We start from the raw sequence: 13,606 nt of genomic DNA on the forward strand, positions 1-13,606 counted from the left end.
AGACTCTGATGCTAGGAAAGATTGAAGGTAGGAGGAGAAGGGGGCAACAGAGAATGAGATGGTTGGATGGCATCACCAAATCAATGTTCAGGAGTTTGAGCAAACCCTGGGAGACAGTGACGGACAGGGAAGCCTGGCATGCTGCAGTCCATGGGGTTGCAAAGAGTCAGACAAGACTTAACGACTTGGACAACAATGGTAGCTCTGTTTGTGTTTTTCTGAGGGACCTGCATATTCTTCTCCATAGCAACTGTACCAGTTTACATTCTCACCAGCAGTGTAGGAGAGTACCCGCTTCTCCACACCCCTTCAGCATTCGTTGTTTGTAGACTTTGATGTTGGCCATTCTGACTTGTATGAAGTGATACTTCATTGTAACTTTGATTTGTATTTCTATAATAATTAGCATTGTGAGCATCTCTTCATGTGCTTTTTGGCCATCTGTATGTCTCTCTGGAGAAATGTCTATTTAGATCTTCTGCCCATTTTTTAATTGTTTTATTTTTTATGTTGGGGCTGTTTATATATTTTTGAGATTAATCCTTATCATTTGCAAATATTTTCTCCCATTCTGGTTATCTTTTTGTTTTGTTTATGGTTTTCTTTGCTGTACAAAAGCTTTTAAGATTGATTAGGTCCCCTATGTTTATTTTTATTACTCTGCAAGGTAGAGTAATAAAAGATTGGTACGATTTATGTCAGAGAGTGTTCTGCTTGTGTTTTCCTCTAAGGGTTTATAGTATTCAGCCTTACATTTGGGTCTTCAATATATTTTAAGTTTATTTTTGTGTATGGTGTTAGAGAATATTCTAATTTCATTCTTGTACATGTCCAGTTTTCCAAGCTCCACTTATTGAAGAGGCTGTCTTTTCTCCATTGTATGTTCTTGCTTCCTTTGTTGTACATTAATTGGCCATAAGTACTTGTGTTTATTTCTGAGATTTCTATCCTGCATTGATCTATAACTCTATATTTGTGCCAGTAATCAAAACAGTAGCTTTTGATTACTGTAGCTTCACAATATAGTTTGAAATCAGAATGCCTGATTTCTCCAGCTCTGCTTTCCTTTCTCGAGATTGCTTTGGCTCTTCAGGGTCTTCTGTGTTTCATACAAATTTTAGGGGTTTTTGTTGTCGATCTGCAAAAAATGCCATTGGTAATTTCATAGGGATTGCACTGAATCTGTAGATTGCCTTGGGTAATATAGTCATTTTGACAGTATCAAAGGCAACTTCATTTTATGATTAGTTTTCTTACTACATTCTTCAGCATATTCTTTCTAATGATATTTTTTAGTACTTCTTTGAATTTTTCAAAGTAATTTTAATCACAATAATAAATGATTTAATATTGAATACAAAAGTGATTTAACACATCTGCTTAATTATGGCTGTATTTTACTATGCTTTTCAGGTCAAATAAAAGGGTATCAATATCAGTGCTGAACTAAACCACTTACACTGGACAGCTACCATCTTCAAATTCAGAGTAGGCCACACTTCAAAGAACTTAATTTATTAAAGGGCTGGGAAGAAAAATTATTTACGGATGTTAGAAAGGCAAAATTTCAACAGAAAATATGAAACAAAGGCAAGAATTGGCAAAAAAGAGTTTCATTTGAAAATATTTTAACACTCATTTAATATGGTAAGCAAAAAGAATATCAGTGAAATTAGGATATCTATTTACAAAAGATAAAAATGAAAAATGAAACTCAATTCGGCTTTAACAGCAAAAATTATATTGTTTGGAATTGTAGGAGTTTGAAGAAATACATATAATATGAATCAGATCACATATTATGAAAGAATCTTAAACTTATCTAAGAAAGACTGTAGTTGAAAAAAAATTCAATTGACTTTAATAAATATTAACAATATACTCTGACACATGGTTGGTAAATACATTAAGAAAGTCTTGTGAGAATAAAAAAGCATCTCAGTATTAAATTTAACCTACTCTCTTCAGAGCAATGAAAACAATCATTTCAAACTAAAAGCAAAAAGGATACTGTGATTTTCAGTTCAGTTCAGTTCAGTTCACTCCAGTTCACTCATTCAGTCATGTCTGACTCTTTGAGACCCCAAGAACCACAGCATGCCAGACCTCCCTGTCTGTCACCAGCTTCTGGAGTACACCCAAACCCATGTCGATCGAGTCGGTGATGCCATCCAGCCATCTCATCCTCTGTCGTCCTCTTCTCCTCCTGCCCTCAATCTTTCCCAGCATCGGAGTCTTTTCAAATGAGTCAGCTCTTCGCATCAGGTGGCCAAAGTATTGGAGTTTCAGCTTCAGCATCAGTCCTTCCAATGAACACCCAGGACTGATCTCCTTTAGAGTGGACTGGTTGGATCTCCTTGCAGTCCAAGGGGCTCTCAAGAGCCTTCTCCAACACCACAGTTCAAAAGCATCAATTCTTTGGCGCTCAGCTTTCTTCACAGTGCAACTCTTACATCCATACATGACCACTGGAAAACCCATAGCCTTGACTAGATGGACCTTTGTTGGCAAAGTAATGTCTCTGCTTTTTAATATGCTGTCTAGGTTGGTCATAGCTTTTTCTTCCAAGGAGCAAGCATCTGTTAATTTCATGGCTGCAGTCACCATCTGCAGTGGTTTAGGAGCCCAAGAAAATAAAGTCTCTCACTGGTTCCATTGTTTCCCCATCTATTCTGAATGTTGACTTTTAAGCCAACTTTTTCACTCTCCTCTTTCACTTTCATTAAGAGGCTCTTTAGTTTTTCTTTGCTTTCTGCTATAAGAGTTGTGTCATCTGCATATCTGAGGTTATTGACATTTCTCTCAGCAATTTTGATTCCAGCTTGTGCTTCATCCAGCCCTGCATTTCTCATGATGTACTCTGCATGGAAGTTAAATAAGCAGGGTGACAATATACAGCCTTGACGTACTCCTTTTCCATTTGGAACTAGTCTGTTGTTCCATGTCCAGTTCTAACTGTTGCTTCTTGACCTGCATGCAGATTTCTCAGGAGGCAGGTAAGGTGGTCTGGTAATGCCCATCTCTTTCAGAATTTTCCACAGTTTGTTGTGCTCCACACAATCAAAGTCCTTGGCATATTCAATAAAACAGAAGGAGATGTTTTTCTGGAACTCTTGCTTTTTTAGTGATCTGACGGATGTTGGCAATTTGATCTCCGGCTCCTCTGCCTTTTCTAAATCCAGCTTGAACATCTAAAAGTTCTCGGTTCATGTATTGTTGAAGCCTGAGTTGGAGAATTTTAAGCATTACTTTGCTAGAGTGTGAGATGAGTGTAATTGTGTGGTAGTTTGAGCATTCTTTGTCCTTACCTTTCTTTGAGATTGGAATGAAAACTGACCTTTTCCAGTCCTGTGGCCACTGTGAGTTTTCCAAATTTGCTGGCATATTGTGTGCAGCACTTTCACAGTGTCATCTTCCAGGATTTGAAATAGCTCAAATGGAATTCCATCACCTCCACTAGCTTTGTTCATAGTGATGCTTCCTAAGGCCCACTTGATTTTGCATTCCAGGATGTCTGGTTCTAGGTGATAAATATCATATGATCTCACTTATATGTGGAATCTGGAAAATTAAGTAAATGAACAAGCTGAAATAACACAGAAACAGAGTTATAAATACAGGGAACATTTGGAGGTCTCCAGAAGGGAGTAGGGGGAGGTGGTTGGGTGAAATAGGTGAAGGGGATTGGCAGGTACAAAATTGTAATTATAAAATAAGTGAGTCATAGAGATGTAATATACAGCATAGGGAATATAGTCAATAATACCGCAGTAACTTTGTATGATGACAGATGGTTACTAGATTTATTATGGTGATAATTTCATACTGTATAAATGTTGAATCACTGTATTACACACCTGAAATTATTATAATATTGTATGTCAGTGATACTTCAAATAAAAAATAAAAAAAGAATGCCCCTGTGACTCTCTAGTCTGGCTCAGCACTTACTTTATACTGTGGTTTTGCTGTCTGTGCCCAGACAGCAGCTGTGATTGCTCCTCTGGTTAGAATTTGGAGCTCTGTTCTTGATTTGTAAGCATTTGAGTCCCTCTTCCTTTATACTTACTCTTAGCTTATGCATCCATTAATTTCTGACTTAAGTTCATCTTCTCTTCAGTTATTTGTTATAATAAGTATATATGATGTGTCAGCCACACATACTTCACTCTCCTGGCATTCTATCACTATCGCTGGTACTGGACTCTCAGGGCTTTTGGGTGGGTTTCCAATTAATCCCACTGTTGTGACTTTGTTCTCTTGAGACCCTTCCCCTTATTACAGGTTCTCCTTGGAAAGCAGTGACACCTATAACTAGAAGGAAATAGAGTTCAGAAATGAAAAAAGCACTATTCTCCAAGTTTTGCTTATATGTTCTTTTATAGATTATCATTACCTATTTATGAGATTGGATTGTAAAATATCCTATAAAAACTAAGAATCTTTGCTATTTGTTTTATAAATTATGCTGTTATATTTCATCAAGTTTGTATCACTTGTTAGAAACAAATATATTTTTGTCACATTGGATAAAATTATATTTAATAGCTTATTTTACCTTTTTCAGTTGTGATTTTTAGTTTTTCTGAATATATAATAAATGTACATGTGATGGAAGTAAAAATATATAAAAAGATAGACACAATTAGAGAATTTAAATCACATGAGAAAGTTGTTTTCCCATCAAAAGTCATTTGAATACTTTCCAGAATAATGTATTAGCATTTATTTGTAGTAGTGTCCTTATTATTTGTACTTGTATAATTGCATATCTCTCAGATGTATGTTTAAGTTTGACAATAAGCACTAACATAATACTTTGCAAGGTTGATAAGATAATGAAGCACCAAATATTTCATTCCTGTGCTAAATTCCATAAAAGCTATTTCTCAAAATCTGTAAAAGCTTATCTCAAACATTATCAAATAAATTAATCTCCACCAGAGGATGCTGCAATTGCATAAAGAAGAGAAAACAATGGGTTCAATGATATCATACCTATCTAATTCAAGTCAGGGAGATTAAAGTGCTTATCCTAGCCAGTGACACATGTTTTATGATCTGCTTATCTTTTGGAAGAAAGGTTACAGTGAAAAGGACCTAAGAAAATGCAGGGAAAATTTAAGAAATAAAAATAGAAGGCTCTTCCCAACCCAGGAATTAAATCCCGGTGTCCTGCATTGCAGGCAGATTCTTTACCAGATATCTGAGCCACCAGGGAAGCCCAATAGAAGGTTACCTTTAGTAAAAGTCAACAGACTTCTCTGTTGTTTGTATAATGAACTTAAATAACATAACTGCCTATGTTATTTTGATGCTCTAATAATGTTCAACATTTTCTACTTCTAAATCCTTAAACAAACTCCCTAGCATTGTTTTTTATAAAAAGTGGCCCCAGTAATTGAACTGATGACAATTATAGGTAGTATCCCTTTTAAATTGACAATTCAGATATTTTTATGGATGATAGTACAAAAATACACATTATCTTGAGATATCCTTTCCAATTTCCCACTCATTCTTCGGTGATTTCTCTAAGATCTTTATTACTCTCTAAAAGTGTCTTATTTGCTTATGTGTTCATCTTTTTCATCACAGTATCATTGGCTTCAGAATGTGTCTGGCACATGGTAGGTGCTCAGTAAATAATTATGGAATTAATAAATTCCATTCTTATTGTGTGGGAATTCTTCAAATTGTAATATGAGCCATTCACAGTTCTATCCCTATTGGGTACTAAGCTGTAAGCAAAATTTAAGGATCAATTTTAAAGTGCCCAGGGGCACAAAAGTCAACAGTATGGGATGCTTTTTGAAGCACTAACAAAGTTCTAATGAATTTAAGAAATGTATGACTTTTTTAATTTCAGAAAATTCAAAGTAGTTTTCAATGAAAGTCATATAATACAACTGATTAAGATATAAAGTTAAAAATTGAAAGGAGAAATAGAAAAGTCCTAATTTAGAAATTTTAGTTAGCATAATTCCCATAATCAAGCTTGAATTTTAGTCTAAACTTTCTTATATTCAGGGCAAAGGATAACTGGGTATATACTTCTTAGGTCTTGACAGTTGAATGCATTATCAGTTGGTCTAAAAAGACTGTTTCTTGATATTGAATTCTAAAAGAAGTTTGTCATAAACCTTTAGCCAGGCTGTCCAACAAAAAAAGAAAGGATATCCAAATGAACAAAATAAGAAATGTAAGAGGAAAATTAGCAACCAATGCCAAAGAAATGCATAAAAGAATACTATGAACAGTTATGTATCGACAGATTGGACAGGCTATAAGAAATAGACATGTTTCTGGAAACATAAAGCCTGCCAAAACTGAGTCAGGAAGCACTCGTTGTGAAAGAAAATCTGTAATTGAAACAAATTCCTTGAAAACAAAGTCCAGAACTAGATGGCTTCACTGGGGAATCCTACCAAACATACAAAGGATTTATACCTGACCTTCTCAAACTATTCCAAAAAGTTCAAGAGGAGGGAACACTCCCAAATTCACTCCATGAAGCCACCGTCACCCTGGTACCAAAACTAGACAAAGACACTACAAAAAAGAAAGTTAAAATCTAGTATTTTTGATGAATATAGATGCAAGATTTCTCAACAAAAATGTTAGCAAACCAAATCCAACAATACACAAAAAGGATCATACACCGTGATCCAGTTGGATTCATTCCAGGGTCTCAAGGATGGTTCAACATACACAAATTAATTGGTATGATGCACTGCACTAACAAAAGGAAAGACAAAACCCACATGATCATCTCAATAGGAAAAGAAGAAGCATTTGACAAAATTCAACATTCGTTGATGATAAAAACTCTTACAGAAGAGGTGTAGAGTGAATCAGTTCAGTTCAGTTCTGTCGCTCAGTCCTGTCCGACTTTTTGAGACCCCATGAATAGCAGCACGCCAGGCCTCCCTGTCCATCACCAACTCCCGGAGTTCACTCAGACTCACATCCATCGAGTTGGTGATGCCATCCAGCCATCTCATCCTCTGTCATCGCCTTCTCCTCCTGCCTCCAATCCCTCCCAGCATCAGAGTCTTTTCCAATGAGTCAACTCTTCGCATGATACATCAACATAATAAAAGTCATTTATGCCAACCGCACAGCCAACGTGATACTCAAAACTGAAAAGCTTTCCTTTAAAGACAGAAACAAGACAAGAATGCCTACTCTTACCCTCTTGCCACTTCTATTCAACATAGTATTAGAAGTCCTAGCCACAGAAATCAGACAAGAAAAAGAAATAAAAGGTATCCAAATTGGAAGGTAAGAGGTAACACTGTCGCTGTTTGCAGATGACATGGTATTCTATACAGAGGACCCTGAAGTCTCCCCACAAAAACCTTTACAATCAATAAATGAATTCATCAAGGTAGCAGGGTATAATAATAATATACAGAAATTGTGGCATATCTTTACACTAACAATGAAATACCAGACAAAGAAAGCAGAGAACCAATTCCATTTTAAATTAAAAAAACCTAGGAAGAAACTTTGTCAAGGTGGTGAAAGACCTACATATTAAAAACTATCAAACAATGATAAGGGAAACTGAAAGTTATTCAAAGAAATGGAAAGATAGCCATGCTCATTGATTGTATTGTTAAAATGATCATACTTCTCAAAGCTATCTATAAATTTTATGTGATTTCTATCAAAATACCTATGACATTTTTTCACAGAACCAGAACAAATATTCCTAAAATTTATATGGAACCACAAAAGACCCAGAATTGCCAAAGCAATCCTGAGGAAAAAGAACTAAGCTGGAGGCATAACCCTTTCACACTCAATTCTACAAAGCTGCAGAGTGAAACAGTGTGGTAGTGGCCCACAAACATACATTTAGCTTAATGGAACGTAATAGAGAGCCCCAAAATAAAGTCACACACTTACAGTCAGTCTGTGACAAAGGAGGCAAGACTATACAATGGTGAAAAGAAAGTTTGTTCAGTGGTGTTGGGCAAGCTAGACAACCACGTGTAAATCAGCACTAAGTTCAAACACTCCCTTACACTGTACACAAAAATAAAGTCAGAGTGTCTTAAGGACTTAAATATAGTACATGACATCATAAACTAGAAGAGAACATAGGCAATACATTCTCTGACATAAATCATAGCAATATTGTCTTATGTCAGTGTCCTGAGGCAAAATAAATTTTGAAAAAATAAGCAAATGTGACCTAATAAAATTTATTTTTTTTAATTTATTTTTTTAATTTTTTAAATTTTAAAATCTTTAATTCTTAAAAGGAAGTAATCTTTGGAAAAGAAATTTGACAATTTGGCAAAGGAAACAACAAATCAAAAACAACCTACAGAATGGGAAAAGATATTCACAAATGATATGGTAAACAGGGGGTTAATATCCAAAATAGCAAACAGCTCATTCAACTCAATAACCCAAGTAAAATACAGGCAGAAGACCTAAATAGACTTCTCTCCAAAGACATACCAGTGGCCAACAGGCACATGAAAAGATGCTCTAATAATCACTAATTATTATAGAGATGAAAATCAAAACCAAAATGAGGTATCACCTTCCATCTGTCAGAATGGCTATCATCAAAAAGTCTGCAAATGATAAAAGCTGGAAAGGGTATGGAGAAAAGGGAATCTTGACTGTTGATGGGAATGTAAATTGGTACAACCACTATAGAAGATAGTGTGGAGTTTCCTTAAAAGCTAAAAGATCCATTGATCTCACTCCCAGGCATATATCCTGAAAAGGTTAAAACTCTAGTTCAAAAAGATTCATGCATCCCAGTGTTTATAACAGCACTATATAAAATAGCTGAAACATGGAAACAACCTAAGTGCCCATCAACAGATAATTGGTTTAAGAAGTGATATAAGTATACATGGTAATACATATATATGTGCTATATATGTGTTAGTACATATATGTGTGTTGATCAACATACAAAAGAATATTGCCATTTACAGTACCATGGATGGACCTAGAGAATATCATCCTAAGTGAAGTAAGTCAGAAAATATGTTTTTCATTTTATTAGCTAATATAATCTTTCCATCCTTCCCCCCTACTCCACTGCGGAGGTTGATACCATGAGGCTGAATCAGAATTTAGCTCAGATTTCTGCTTTGAAGTCTGGTACCTTTCTCCCTAGGACTTGCCCATCTTCAAAAACAGATGAGTCGCAAGAGTATCTGTAATGATGACAGAATTGTGTGTTTTTATTTGTGTTTTTTGTTTGTTTGCTACTATTTTCTTGTTATTGATCATGGACTAGATTATTTGGGCCTGGACGTTTTTTCTGAAAGGATTGTTATAGTTTGGCCTCAGTCATTGAAGTTGTTCAGTGGCTAAGTCATGTCTGACTGTTTTGTGGCCCTCATGGACTGTAGCCTGCCAGGCTCCTCTGTCCATGGGGTTCTCCGGCAAAAATAGTGAAGTGGGTTGCCATTTCTCTCTCCACAATCATCAAAGACTTGCTTATAATTTCTGCCCATCTGATTTTTAATATCATGTCCAGATAAAGCCTTCAGAATGAGCTGGCTGTAAAACTTAAAATTGTGGCAAGTGGGAGCTACTCTTCATTGTGGTGTGCAGGCTTCTCAGTGTGCTATTTTGAGGCCAGAGCACAGGTTCTAGGGCATGCGGGCTTCAGTAGTCATGGCCCACAGGCTCAGTAGCTGCAGCAAGTGGGCTGTAGAGCACGGGCTCAGTATTTGTGACACACAGGTTTAGGTGCCTTGCAGTATGTGGAATCTTCCTGGACCAGAAATTGAACCTGTGTCCCTTGCATTGGCAGGCAGATTTTTATCCACTGTACAACCAGGGAAGTCTTCTATGTAAACCTTCTTCCCATCCTTCCCTGTCCCCTATCTCTAAGCAATCACTCATCTTCTTTCTGTCACTGTAGACTAGTTTGCATTTTTTAGAGTTTTATGAAAATGAGATCATACAGTATGCAACCTTTTTTTTTTTGGCTTTCAGCAGAATTTTAAAATGTATTCATATTGTATGTATCAATAGTTTATTTCTCTTTATTGATGAGAAGTTTACATTGTACGAATATATTACAATATGTTGATGGTCGCTTGAGTTGTTTCTGGTTTGTAGTAGTTTTCTATCGCTGCATAACAAGCTACTACAATCTAAGCTGTGTATAACACCACCCATTTATTAGTTTTTAGTTATGTAGGGTGTAAGTCCCTACATAAGTAAGGCACACTGTGGTCAGATTGATCTGCTTACAGTATTATAAGGCTGAAATCAAGGTGTCAGCCAGGATGCATTTCTTTCTGGTGGCACTGGGGAAAAAAATCCACATCCAAGCTCATTTTGGTTATTGACTAAATTCAGCTTCTTCTAGTTGTAGAACCAAGGCCCCCTTTTTCTTGCTGGCTTCAGTTAGGGACTGCTCTCAGCTGCTATAGGCTTTCTGCATTCTTTGCCACGAGGCTACCTCTACCTTCTGAGCAGGAGCAGGGAACTTTTTATACATGAATCCCCCTCATGCTTCAAATCCCTGACTTTACCAGGCTGACCTCTAGACCCAGATTCAAAGGGCTCAAGACTTTACCAGTCTGACCTCTAGACCCAGATTTAAAGGGCTCAAGTGATTAAGTCAGACCCACTCAGATCATCTTACTATCTTAAATTCAATTAATTTGGGGCCTTAATAAATCTGTACAATTATTTCAAAGTAGTACCCAGATTATTCCTTTTAAAATACCTGGGTGAAGTTAGGTGCATGTATACCAGGGGCCAGGAATCTTGGAAAGATCTTAGAATTCTAGGCAACACACAGGTTTTGCCTATTACAAATAAAGCTGCTATGAAAATTGTATGGATGTATATTTCCTTTTCTCTTGGGTAAATATATAGAAATAGAATGGCTGAGTCACATGGTAGGCATATGTTTAACTTTTCATGAAACTGTCAACTATTTTCCAAAGTGATTGTGCCATTGTTCATTCCCATCAACAGAGTACAAGAGTTCTAATTTCTCCATATTCTTGCCAGACTTTGGTATGGTCAGTCTTTAATTTTAGCTGTCCTGTAATATATTTGTGAATCCCAATCCTTCAGTTTTAGATGCCAGATCTGAGTTAGTATACGCTTTGCTGAGATTTTCTTCCAGTCTGCAGATTGAATTTTAATTCTATTAGTAGTGTCTTTTGAAGAGTATGTGTTTTAAAATTTGATTTTTAGGACTTTCACGATGGTCCAGTGATTGAGAATCCACCTGCCAAAGCAGAGAACACAGGTTTGATCCCTGGTCTGGAAACTAAGATCCCACATACTGTGGGGCAACTAAACCCGTGAACCACAACTACTGAGCCTGTACTCTGCAACTACTGAGCACATGCATCGCAACTACTGAAGTTTGTGCTCCCTAGAGACCATGCTTCACAAGAGAAGCCACAGTAATGAGAAGCCTGCATACCACAACTAGAGAGTCACCTCTGGTTAATCACAACTAGAGAAAGCCTGCACACATAAAAAAAGAGCCCATGGGCCGCAGCAAAGACCCACTGCAGCCAAAAGTAATGAATAATTTTTAAAAAGAAAATAAGATTTGATTTGTCAATCTGTTTTTTTTTTTCCCTTTATTTTCGGTTGTGCTGGGTCTGCACTGACGCACAGGCTTTGCTGCTTGGGCTTTTCTCTCATTGCAGCTAGCGGGAGTTACTCTAGTTGCAGGGTGTGGGCTTCTCAATATTAAAACAGTAGTATGTCTTTCAACTCATGAGCAAGGTATGTGTCTCTATTTATTTAGATCATCCTTAATTCCTCTTAGCAATATTTTGTAGTTGCCTAGGCACAGGTTTTTCACATCTTTTATCAGATTTGTGCCTAAATATTTCATATTTTTAGTCTTCCCAGGTGGCTCAGTGGTCAAGAATCCACCTACCAATGCAGGAGATGCGGATTGGAGTCCTGGGTCAGGGAGATCCCCTGGAGAAGGAAATAGAAACCCACTCCAATATTCTTGCCTGGGCTATCCCATGGACAGAAGATCCTGGCAGGTTACAGTCCATGGGGTTACAACAGAGTCGGGCATAACTTTTCATATTAAGTTGTGAAACAGCTTTTCATACTTTTATGCTGTTGCAAATGGTAATTTTTGGACATTTCAATTTCCCATTGTTTTTAATAGTATATAGAAAGACTTTATTCTACTTTTTTAAAAAATTGTATTTTATTGTGGTAAGAACACTTAACATGACATTTATCCTCTTAAATTTTTAAGTGTGTAATACAGTACTATTTTCTATAAGCACAAAGTTTTACAGCAGATCTCTAGAACTTATCCATCTTGCAAGTTAAGATTTTATGCCCATTGATTAGCAACTCACCATTGCCTTCCTTCCTCCAGCCCCTGGCAACCACCATTCTGTTCTTTGATTCCATGAGTAGGATTGTTTTATATACCTAATATATATAAGAGGAATCACATAGTATTTGTCTTAATATGATTATTTAACTTAGGCTAATGTCCTTCAGGTTCATCCATGTTGTAATATTTTGCAGGATTGCCTTCCTTTTAAAGGCTGAATAACATTCCATTGTGTATGTGTGTGTGTGTGTGTGTATGCATATGCTTCATTTTCTTTATCTATTCATACATTGATAGACATTTAGGTTTTATCCAATTTTAGCTATTACTGAGCTTTAGAGTACTAATACCTCTTTGAGATCTTATTTTCATTTCTTCTTGATAAATACCCAAAAATGAGATTGCTGAATCACATGGTAGTTCTGATTTTAATATTTTGAAGAATGTCCATTCTGTTTTCCATAGCAGCTGCACCATTTTGCATTTTAAGCAACAGTGTACAAGAACTCCCAATTTCTCTGCATCCTCTTTTATGTTGCTGTTGAAAATAACCATTCTAACAAGTGTGAGATTATATCTCATTGTGGTTTTGATTTGTAGATCTCTAATGTTTAGAAACGTTGAACATTTTTTCATATGCCTATTGGCCATTTCTGTGTTTTCTTTGGAGAAATGTCTGTTCAAGTCTTTAGCCCATTTTAAGGTGGGTTCTTAGTTCTTTTGCCACTGAGTGTTAGCTTTTATATTTTGGAAATTAACCTCTTATGGTTTGCAAATATTTTTTCCATTCTCTGTTGCCTTTTCACTCTGTTGTTTTCTTTGCTGTGCAGAACCTTTGTAGTTTGATATAGTACCATTTGTCAATTTTTGCTTTTGTTATCTATGCTTTTGGTGTCATATTCATGAAATAATTGCCAAGGCTGATCCATGAAATATTTTTTTCTGTTTTCTTCTAGGGGTTTTACAGTTCCAGGAAACAGTTGATTTTTGAGTATTGTCCTTATATTCTGCAGTCTTATTAAACTCACTTAATTGTTTTACTGGTTTATATAAAATTGTCCAGGATTTTCTACGTATATGATAATGGTCTCTGTATGCCTTAGTCAATTCAAGCTGCTATGGCATAATACCACAATCTGGATGTATAAACAACAGAATTTTTTTTCACACGGTTCTAGAAGCTGTAAATTTGAGATCAGGGTGCTTAAACGATCAAGTTTTGTGTCTAGTGGGAGCCCTCTTCTGGCTTCTTGCTGTGTCCTCGAATGGTGGAAG

Source organism: Capra hircus, chromosome 3 (assembly GCF_001704415.2).
Source record: "Capra hircus breed San Clemente chromosome 3, ASM170441v1, whole genome shotgun sequence".
Lineage (NCBI taxonomy): Eukaryota > Metazoa > Chordata > Mammalia > Artiodactyla > Bovidae > Capra > Capra hircus.